This window comes from Varroa destructor, unplaced genomic scaffold, assembly GCF_002443255.2.
Source record: "Varroa destructor unplaced genomic scaffold, Vdes_3.0 BEIS01000004.1, whole genome shotgun sequence".
Lineage (NCBI taxonomy): Eukaryota > Metazoa > Arthropoda > Arachnida > Mesostigmata > Varroidae > Varroa > Varroa destructor.
In genome coordinates, this window is record NW_019211457.1 from 44,731,043 (window position 1) to 44,741,136 (window position 10,094).

The window sequence follows — 10,094 nt, forward strand, 5'->3', positions numbered from 1 at the left end:
TTTATTATATTGTATATGTATCTAAATCTAAATGAAACTAAATATGTGTACCACCGATCAGCTCAGTAAGTGGTCTTTAGCCTGATTAGAACTAAAAACTATGGCAAAATACAATGTTTGTAAAAGATATTATTTATGATGGAAAAAAACTCCCATGGTGTATACACGTTCGATCTTAATGTCGTCTGCTCGAGTCATTAAGTATTCGCTGATACAACTGGCTCCCACCGAGCGACGAAGCGTGTCTATGTCTAAATCCAAACATAGATCACCACGAGTTTGTATACAAACAAGTTACTACCATATAGGCATATATCGACAAAAAGTTTAAAAATCCTGTAGCCTCTAGAGCTTGATACAATAAGCGCAAATTAGATCTTCGAAAAAAAAATTAGGCTTTACTTATTTCCCTTAGCTCCAGTAAATAGTGGCAAATTTTTCAAGAATACTGACATTCACGTTATTCCCTTGCCTGATTTCCCAGGTGGCCTAATACTTACAACGAATTTTAAAAACTGCGGTGGCTTTAACCCAGAAAAAGTAAGATAATTGCGATAGGCTAACCGGTCACCACAGTGATGATTTACCCGCAATAAGGGCCGGATAGTTGACACAGCAGCCTGTCACACTTTTGACTAAATGACTAGGACGCTATAGTAAGATATCTATTTTTTGATTGGGCAGTTTATATTTTCAGTATGTTAAAATCGTCCTAGAACTGAACCGTGAACTACAAAAGTCATCGAAGAGGTGGTCCACGGCCCAATTGGGCCCACCTGAGCCGCCCGTCGAAATACGCGAAGGACAAACTTACATCACGGAGCGTTAGCCCTGACGTTGTGTTTTTTCCGCCATATCTAGTATGTGGACTTTGCTGAATTTGTCTGGGTTTTTTTTTCAGCAGACCTATGAAACGACGTCGTAACGATATGCCATAGTGACGATGTTCCAAGGCTGAAATTTGAACTGGCGATGCCTGTATGTTCATGTTTACCAGGGTAACGAGCTTAAAGAGCCATTCAGACCACGCTGGCCGCATAGTGAGTTACCTGAATTATACTAAGCAAACACTAGAAACGAGGAAACTTAATTACTGAACAATACGATCGTATTGCTAATACAAGATAATGGGATAATATACTAACGTAACGAAGTGACTCACTCAAACAATATGGTGGATTTATTCTATCTAGGTGATGGGAGAACTGCATCAGGGAGAGTGCAATGGGACAAAAAAGGATAATTGTATCTAGAAAGCGATCCCGATCCGAACAACAAGGATAACTTCCATGAAGTAACGGGTAATGAAATAGGACGATGGAACAACTGCAACGACTTCGATCTCAGAACCCATATCTAGCCCACCGTATCTCGTTTCCATTTAGTCCACATTGGAGGAGGTCATAGCCTTTAGCTTGAGAAGACATTCCGCTTGCAGATGCGTTCGGCCTGAATTACGTCTGGAGAGCGTCGAATCAGCTTATAAGTCTGGACGTCCATAAGCAGCTATGTTATACGTATATAGTTGTAGCACGGATCGATTAACAAGAGCTTTTTACGATGAATCATGCTATATATGTATTTTAACGGTGACAGTGATCTCGATCATTGTGTAAGATGAACTGCAACCCACAACTACGCTCATATAGTTCCATACTTCATAGCGGTAGGAAAAATATTAGAAGATAGACCCAGCCCTGCCAATCCTCATCAGTATCAGTGGAGTTGATCTTACGAGATACATGTGTACCTAGAGGCCAAAAAGCAAATGAAACAAGACTATGATTGTAAATCGAACGTGGCACTCAGTACGATGCCGGCGTAAAAATAAAAATTATATGAAGAAAGTGCACGCAAATTTTAAATAAGTTCATGCAAATGAAGACAAACAAGTGAGCACCGACTGAGTGATTGCCACGCAACTTATTACTACTACTACTGCTACTACTTGAGAAGGACACGGGCAGAGGCGCGTATTTTTATATACAGAATATGTACTAGTAGTGCGTGGTGAACGACAAGTTTCGTATTCATAGTAGAGGTAAAATATGCATTGCTATTGTTGATCCTACTCATCTTACGCCGAGACTAAGTGCATGAGCGCGCAAAAAGCCCTAACACCTTAGGTGGTGAGGAGCAATAATCAAGTGGAACTCAAGCCCTAGGTACTTGATACTAGGGTCCTCTAAGTGAGAGCTGCAGATAGACTCCATTAGAAACAGTAAAGTTACATTTTGAGTATTGTTCCCGTTGACTCAAAAGCCCATTACTGGCACGTGCGATAAGTTCTCCGAAATTTGCATCCGGAACTTCGTTAGCCATAAATCAAATAGTTGAGCTCCGCTTCAAGATACGCGTACTTAACCCAAGATACCTACGTTCAAGTATGTGTACCTTAATAAATATTATAGCAATAAAAACGATTTGCTTTGGCTGTACACGCTGGCATGAAATTTATCATATCGAGCATTATATATACATTCCTCTACAAGCAAATGTTTCGGGTTCAGATCGCGTACCTCCGTTCAGACATCTGGTCTTCTGCCTGAGCAGACGAATTGTACATGCCATGTACTAGCACGAGTGAATACCACGCCCGGCTTCGAATTTAGAGCACCACGACTCCCTAAGTTTGAAGAACAAATGTGATTTTTATCAAGTATTGTAATATTTATCAAGTAATACTGTACGATACAAAAGTTATCTTGTTTCCAGATTTGTTAAAGTTAAAGTTTCTATCAGCATGCTGTGCATTATAAATTGAATTTTTACACATGTTAAAATGCTACAGTGCAATCGTGCTATTGGAATGTTTCTAATAACGTGAAAAGATAAAGTTCCTAGTTTCTGGTACGGACGTTCCGGTTAGTAGATACGCCCATTAGGTAACAACACAATTTTCCCGGCCCACATGGATCAGTACGGCATCTTGCCCCTTTGTCGATTGCCCGTAACTAAGGAAAAGCCTTCGCTAGTTTCATACATTCCACACCCGCTTACCTTAATCATTTATTTAAAACATTTTAACGATCATATCGCCTTTTTCGATAGCAAGTAAACTAAATATACAGGAAAGCTGCCTTACATTACAAACTCAATGTATTTTAGGTCAGGTCCGTCAAGTAAAATTTCCAACCTAGGTTTTCTCAATTCTTTTCGAACAGCTAAAGGGGTCTGTGGTCGTAGTAGAAGACCACGGTTGACTTTTGTCAATGGCTTGTCGTAATCTTGTTAGTTATTGACAATGGAAGTTCAAATCAAAAGTTTTGCTACACAACAACAACTTATAACGTATAATTTCCTTCCAGTTCCATCAGACGCGTAACATCGCTTCATCTAGCGTCCGTTTTGACTCCTCGTTAGACTGTGATTTATACAACATTGCACATGTTTTTTTCCCTTATTCGCACACTAATGCCATATATCATTTACTGAAACGTGATTTGCTCTAGAAATGGCTCGATTTCATCGCATTTTTATGAAGCTTTATAGGCGAAAATACGATCAGATAGGTTCTTCTGCATTTTTTTCTGCCACACAAATAGCGAACTTTCTGCTATAGCCAACTCTTTTCAAGTGGCTAAAATCCCTGATGGAAGCTCGGATCATCGGCGACGTCATCGCTACCCAATTTCCGCAATAACTACATCAGCATCTCTCGTAATTAGTCGACTATGCCGAGGAGAATCTTTCAAATTTTCTAGAACGAAAGTGACCGGACCATTATGAGGCTGTTTGTTCCGATAATAATTTTCGGCCATAGGCAACACAGGTTTTCTCTGTTAGCTTAGCCAGCATTTGTGTTTCGATTATGAAGCCATAAAATACAATGAATTTTCAAAAAAAAATTATTTATCTCTAAGGCGCATTATCTTAGGTCCCAATAGGGCTACTTCAATAATTCTAACACACCATCAAATCAGCATTCAGGCCTATCCGGCCCTACACATCTGAATTGATATACGTAACTTCGAAGTTATCTTGCTTGATAAACAGTCAGAACTTTTTCAACAACTAAATATAACCATGTATACAGTGCATTGCAGCTGTTCGTATAGTTCCTATCAATCCTATTCGCTTTACTGCTATCAATTGGCTAGCTTGGTTACGAAGCTATAACCTGATGTAATGGGCTCTACTGTAAATGATACCTGTTCCGAAAATACCTTTGCTAAGTTATTATTACGCTCATATTTTATCTCTTCAAATAGTTTTACAAACGGAATAACGGTAAATACACTATACGATATTGCCGAGTTTCGAGCTCGTGTCGACGTTGCCTGTTAACTTCACTGCCTATCTTTGCTCTCCCAAGTAATTGTCCTAAGGCAATATTTGACGCCTTCAGATGGGTGCCTTCGTCCACTTTATTCAACAAACACTATTATTTTTTCTATGTTTTTCATATGTTACTCATTTTTTAACATCCTATAACGGTTGCCTTCATACGCAGCTGGAAGGCAAAGCTCCTGAGGCTGATTTTGAGCCCCGCACACTGTGCGCTATTTCTGGCAACTGATGGTTTTTTTGTTTTAGTAGGCTGTACCGATACCGCGAATACGTTTACTGAGTAGAAAGAAACCAACGATGGCTTAACGCGTGCTCGTTCTGCGGCATTTTTATCGTGATGACTAAGACCGTCTGAGTTAGGCAAACGAATGGCGGCTCCAGAAACAGTCACAAACAAAGAGACACCTGGCTGGGTTCGTCTATGGTCAACCACAAGGAACAAGCTGTGAACGTTGCTTTCTAGTTAGAACAGGGAACATTGAGTGTATTTAGGGACATTTTTAGGAGGATAAAGCTACGAGTTCATATAGTGATTTTGTAATACACTACCGGGAGTGTTTAGCATGGATACATAGATTACGAGGAAAAAAAGCTGCAATCCTTGTGATGTATCTTGCGAACAAGCGCTTCTAGCTTCTAACGGTGCTTTCTAAAAACTTTAGACGTAAAGATGTGCTTGCTTGGAGCAATTTCCTGTTTCAATATAAAGAACTTGCTGGAACGCTTGCTATGTAATGCTAAAATAAAAGTAACGAATTAATAGTCCGGAAAATACGTTCATTTATCATAATATCGTAAAATATTACAGGAGATCGTATAGTACCATTTCGCCTACAAGAGCATTTTTTTAGAGGTGAATCTTTACATAACCCTAAAAAAAGAGAAAATAAATCGGTCTCCTTCATAGCCTCAAGTAACTAGAGAGCATCTATACCATTATGAAGTGCATAATTTGTTACTGAACGTCCTGCTTACTATATGGATGGAAGAACAATTTTTCACCACTATCTGTATCTTCTCATAATATCATTATTAGGACACAATGCTGAAAGCTTCTCGCAGTAGAAGTGTGTCTTGCAAACGTAGTTCACAGCCATTGTCACGTCTCGGAAGCATTGCGTTCGTATGCATTCGGCCGTAAACAGACCAGCCATAATCCGCAGTCTGTTAATTTTTCTCAGTTTCATCAAAATCGCTAAGCCGTCGTAGTTTTGCGTTGTTACAAAGCCTTCATCTGCTCCATGATCACATTGCCGGAAAAATCACACCGCGAACCAAACCCAGACACATTCATGCTGACTAGGCCTGCTTGAATCCGCCCGCTGTCCTCGGGAGAACGCCTTTTTATCCTGTACGAAATGATTTGTTAACCGAATTGCCGGATTTCCGCTAATCGGAACGTTTCTGCAGTGGGGCCGCGATAACGTTTAACTTCCGATGAACTGGTTGACGATCCGCGGAACAATTTTATTTACGTCATAAATTAGACTCTGAAACTTGTTAGACCATGGCTTGACTGAAACCCTTCGTTGATCGTGAGCCTCAAACGCTGAGGGTAGCTTTGTAGGAAGTAGCAAATCTACCCAGTATATGAATGTAGGTGCAAAGGGAAAAACTGTCTATATTAGCTAGATTGATGAATTTTAAATTTTTTTTCTGGGCCCTTCCTCACATGTTTAAAGAAATATTGTAAGTAGAACTGCGTAAAATTTACGACACTCCTGAAAATATTGGGTAGTTTTTCTTACCTTGCCAATTGTAACTTAGCATCAAACAACGGGTGAAGGTTAGATCACGGGAAAATATTAACATACGAAAAACGTTTAAACGAGGTATGAAAAAAAGTTTAACTTTAGTCGGTGTACAAATTAAGACAACGAAAGCTACATCCTGTACATGGTAGAATAAAACAAAACAGCAAATACAGTTCCTATATATATTCAGTGTACATACGATAGCCATGTTTTAAATAGGTGACATTTCTTCCTAAGCAGAACTCGGCTTGTATAGTAAAATGCCTTTTTGTTTTCAGGGCAAGATATTGGGAATACAGATTTATCAAATCTTCTATTCGAAGAGCACTTGGGATAGGCCAAGCTTTTTCAGGGTCAAGAAGGCGCCACTTCTCTGCGCAGTGCGTAGGCTCCGGCAAATTCAATCTTATCTATCGTCATGTAATACTGCAATCCCACCCATCCTACTCAATTTAGTTCGCGTATCAATCTCATCGTTTACAGTGTTATCGTGATAGCTACTATAGCGAGGCCCTTAAATCGGTCTGTGTGTTTCAGTGCCTATTTGCGCACGTCAGGGCCACCATCATTGACATACCGTCAACTCAGGAACGGCTTCAGGAATCGATGGACGAACCCGTGTCAGCCTAAACGTGATCGACAGCCGAAGGGGAAATCTCACGACAAGCGAAATAAACATAACGGACTGAGGCAGACGACGCAGCAAAGGAGCTCCGCTCCGAAGCTAGGAGGAGTGTAACACACAATAGCAGCATTGGGAACATCAATGAAATTTCTTGTTTAGCCCACATTACTATAACACTTCTTTTTTGGTCTTCTCCCTAGTGTCGTTGAGGTCGGCTTTCCTCCATCATTCGTAGGACGAACGGATCCAGCAAAACTATTGTTGATACCCACACAACAAAAAAAATCTAGCGGACAACAAGAACAAGAACAGCAACAACAACAACAATAATGAAACGATCGTTTTGTTTGGTCGTTTGCAAACTTATTTTGTCTATGCCCAATTTCGCTGCACTTTGAAACTGCGCATCATTTGCCACTCCAAAAGCTTCTTCAGCTCTTAATGCCACAGTTTAGCGGAAGATGCAGAGTGAATCCAATCACTAACCCTGTACGGAAACATCACGTAACCTTCCGAATCGATTATTCTTTTGTGGCCTTGTCCTCTGCATCTCCTTCGATCTTAAGTGCCCGTGCTGATTGTTCCTTGCGCGGCTTTGGAATTGATTTGTTGCGCACTCTGCAAATGGGAGTAGTTAAAGCAGGCACTTGGCTAATATTTGTGTATTGATGGAACTACTGATATTGATCGATACGAAATATAATAATGGAAGTTTTAATAGTTAGTCGTTAACGTGCTCATATTATTTCGTTCCTAGTAAAAAGAAGCTTTGTCCTACGTCAAAAACTGGTGGCTAAAGCCCAGGTCAGCATTGGAGCTTAACTCAATTTTCAAAGCGCCGCCCAAAACGATGAGAGCAATAACGAAATGAAGAAGTCGTTTTTAAATAATTTAAAGAACCTGAAAATATGTTTGGTTTCCTAGCTTGAGCAGGGTAAAAATGTTTGTATCCTGAACGTCTACCAGTTTCTAATCTAACTAAATAAATAAAACAAGACAGACTAAAATAGACAAAGTGTGTGTGATCAAATAAGGAAACAAGAATAAAGCTAAATAGTATTAATACCTTTCGTATTTTCATCCGATACTTCAGCGGTTAGGTATTACTTGAGGCCGCTGGCTTCAAGTAGCTTACCGATTATGGCAAATACGTTATCCACTACGCTATCATGGAAATAACATTACAGCAACCAGCTAATGAGTTCAATGTCGCTAACTGACCGCCACTTCTGCCTGTGTAATCCTATCTATTGAAGACCGCAACGTCACGACCATGGTGTTTTTGATTACCTAAACGATTACCGCTAGCTGCCAAATATTGTCGAACCATAACAAATTGGCATTTTCTGTCCGCGTCGCGCGGCAGCCTCCAAGACACGCTTCACTCCCCTTTTCGCTTCGTTCCCTGCTCCCTTCACCGCGTCTTCCGACATCCGACGTCAACGTTAACGCTACTGTTCTATCCTTTGTCTGGCTACGCGTTGATTGCTCTCGATTTCTTCTTACCTCTTCTCCACCCTTCCGCGGAGCGGGTCGTACTTGTTTCCTGCTTTTGGTGGCTGCATCAGCGTCGATGAGCGTGGCCGTCACTGCTGAAGTCATTCGGAATAGCTGTACAAGCGTAAGACAGAGAAATAAAGAAAAACGCTCGATGAAACAAAAAAGGGGAGACAACGAACCGGTAGCCACTGCAATGCCGATTTTCGGTCTCTGATCACGTTCTGCGCCCGTTCGCAGCCAGCGTCGCCTTTCCGCCTTCCCGTTCGGCCTACCGTTCGGAGCCTGCAGCTGAAGTGTTTCGACGCCTTTGCACGACGCTGGATCAAACAAAACTTGGAAGGAGTAAAAAGGAGCCAAACGTACGCAAAGGACAGTGATAACAAACAGTAAAATAACGACAAAAATGCATCGACGTCCGAGATCGTCCGATCGTCGCTAAGTATTGTCACACCACACTGTCCGAGGTCACACCCTATCATCGTAGACGGCATTGGCAAAATAAAAACAGCAGCGCTTGATGCCACAATGTAGCATCGACAACATCAGATATCATACTTAGTCCGCAACAGCAGGAGCAAGGCGGCAAATCAAGCTGAGATGGCGGACAAACAACGTAGTCGTGGCCTGACAAAAAGATTTTAGATCTTGCCTGACATAGAAGACAAGGAGACAGTGGATGAATGCATTGTGGTTTGCCAAACACATAGGAGAAAAACGGTGGCCATGATGGAAAAAATCAGCTCAATGTTTCATTTTTCCGTACGATAACAAGATAAATTTTCCATCTTGCACTTTTTCTAGAAAGAGAATATGGTGAAACGTATTAATTATTCTGACCAGTTTCTCAATATAAAACGGTTGGCGTCTGCTAATCCAGTTCTTGAAAATTTTTAATAATAATAGTAGTAAATTCACTTTTACCATTCCGCATGTACATATATAAGAAGGTTAGGGGCACGTCTTATTTGTACGTGTATCGCCCAAATAGCGAGCGACTTTCCATGCAAAGATGACCTTCGTTCAGCATTTCTCGTTCAATAAGCTAATGAATTTCTTTAAGGTCAGATGAATATTTACCAGAAAATATGTAGATTAGATAAGATTTTTCCGGGACAACTGACTTCTTTTGGTAACAAAGATAGAGAAGAAATGCGTAAAGCGTTATTTAAAAAAAATAACTTACAAATAACACAAACATTTCTTCATAACATACATAAAAAATACACTCATTATACTTACTCTATGGTGCGCAATTTACTCGGACCATTTAGTACCACCTGTCGATGAAATACGTATAATCTTCATCGCATCGGGATTGGTAAGCAAACTGTGCGTAGCCGGCCGTTATTACGTGTACGTCGTTGGATAATCGTTTCATCATCGGTAGACAGCGAGTGATAAAGAAGCAAGAAAACCACGTCTGTCGATATTAACGAAACTGAAATGTAAATTACTAGCAACATGGCCTTCAGGGTCTTCATGGTCTTTACTTTTGTGCTGACGATGCTATTATATGCAATAAGTAACGAGGCTGAATTCTATAAGATGGAAGGGATAAATGGTCCTAATAGATTTAGCTAGAGACGACAATTCCGGCAATGGAATCTCTAAAAGGAGCGTGTATCTCGAACGAATTACTTCGCGTTTATCTGATTTATTAGTATGGTTTCTTTGGAGTTTGACACTTTTTAGATACCGTGATTTGCGGGAAGTTTCTGACTAAAAAGGCCTGACAGGTTTAGGTTTACCTTACATGAGGATATGAGCCTAGTTAGCGTTGATTTGCATCTTACTGAAAATGGGAAAAATTTGTAAAAAAAAGTATTTTTAACTTATCTTATTGTTGCATAATGCAAAGGTATCCTAAGACTACATCCATCAAGTTCACCGAGATCTAATTCATTGCTATATTTATTGTTATTATA

General features: G+C 40.3%; 2 long non-coding RNA genes across 3 annotated transcripts in view; one reads left to right on the forward strand and one right to left on the reverse strand.

Annotated features, from left to right (window-relative positions):
• Positions 1 to 206: 206 nt before the first annotated feature.
• Positions 207 to 2,438, forward strand: LOC111249544 (uncharacterized). Of its 2 annotated transcripts, none has more exons than XR_002672964.2 (3): positions 207 to 277; positions 685 to 1,040; positions 1,194 to 2,438. It is a non-coding gene; the product is annotated as an uncharacterized LOC111249544 (long non-coding RNA). The 2 variants fall into 2 exon arrangements; XR_015326099.1 differs by having other exon boundaries at positions 274 to 540; positions 902 to 1,040.
• Positions 2,439 to 4,181: 1,743 nt separating this feature from the next.
• Positions 4,182 to 10,094, reverse strand: part of LOC111249429 (uncharacterized) — an 18,279-nt gene continuing 12,366 nt past the window's right edge. Inside the window, exons 4-6 of the long non-coding RNA XR_015326098.1 lie at positions 9,918 to 9,961; positions 7,960 to 9,589; positions 4,182 to 7,287 (exon numbers count right to left, since the gene is read on the reverse strand). This is a non-coding gene — a long non-coding RNA (uncharacterized LOC111249429). The remainder of the gene's footprint in view (positions 7,288 to 7,959; positions 9,590 to 9,917; positions 9,962 to 10,094) is intronic.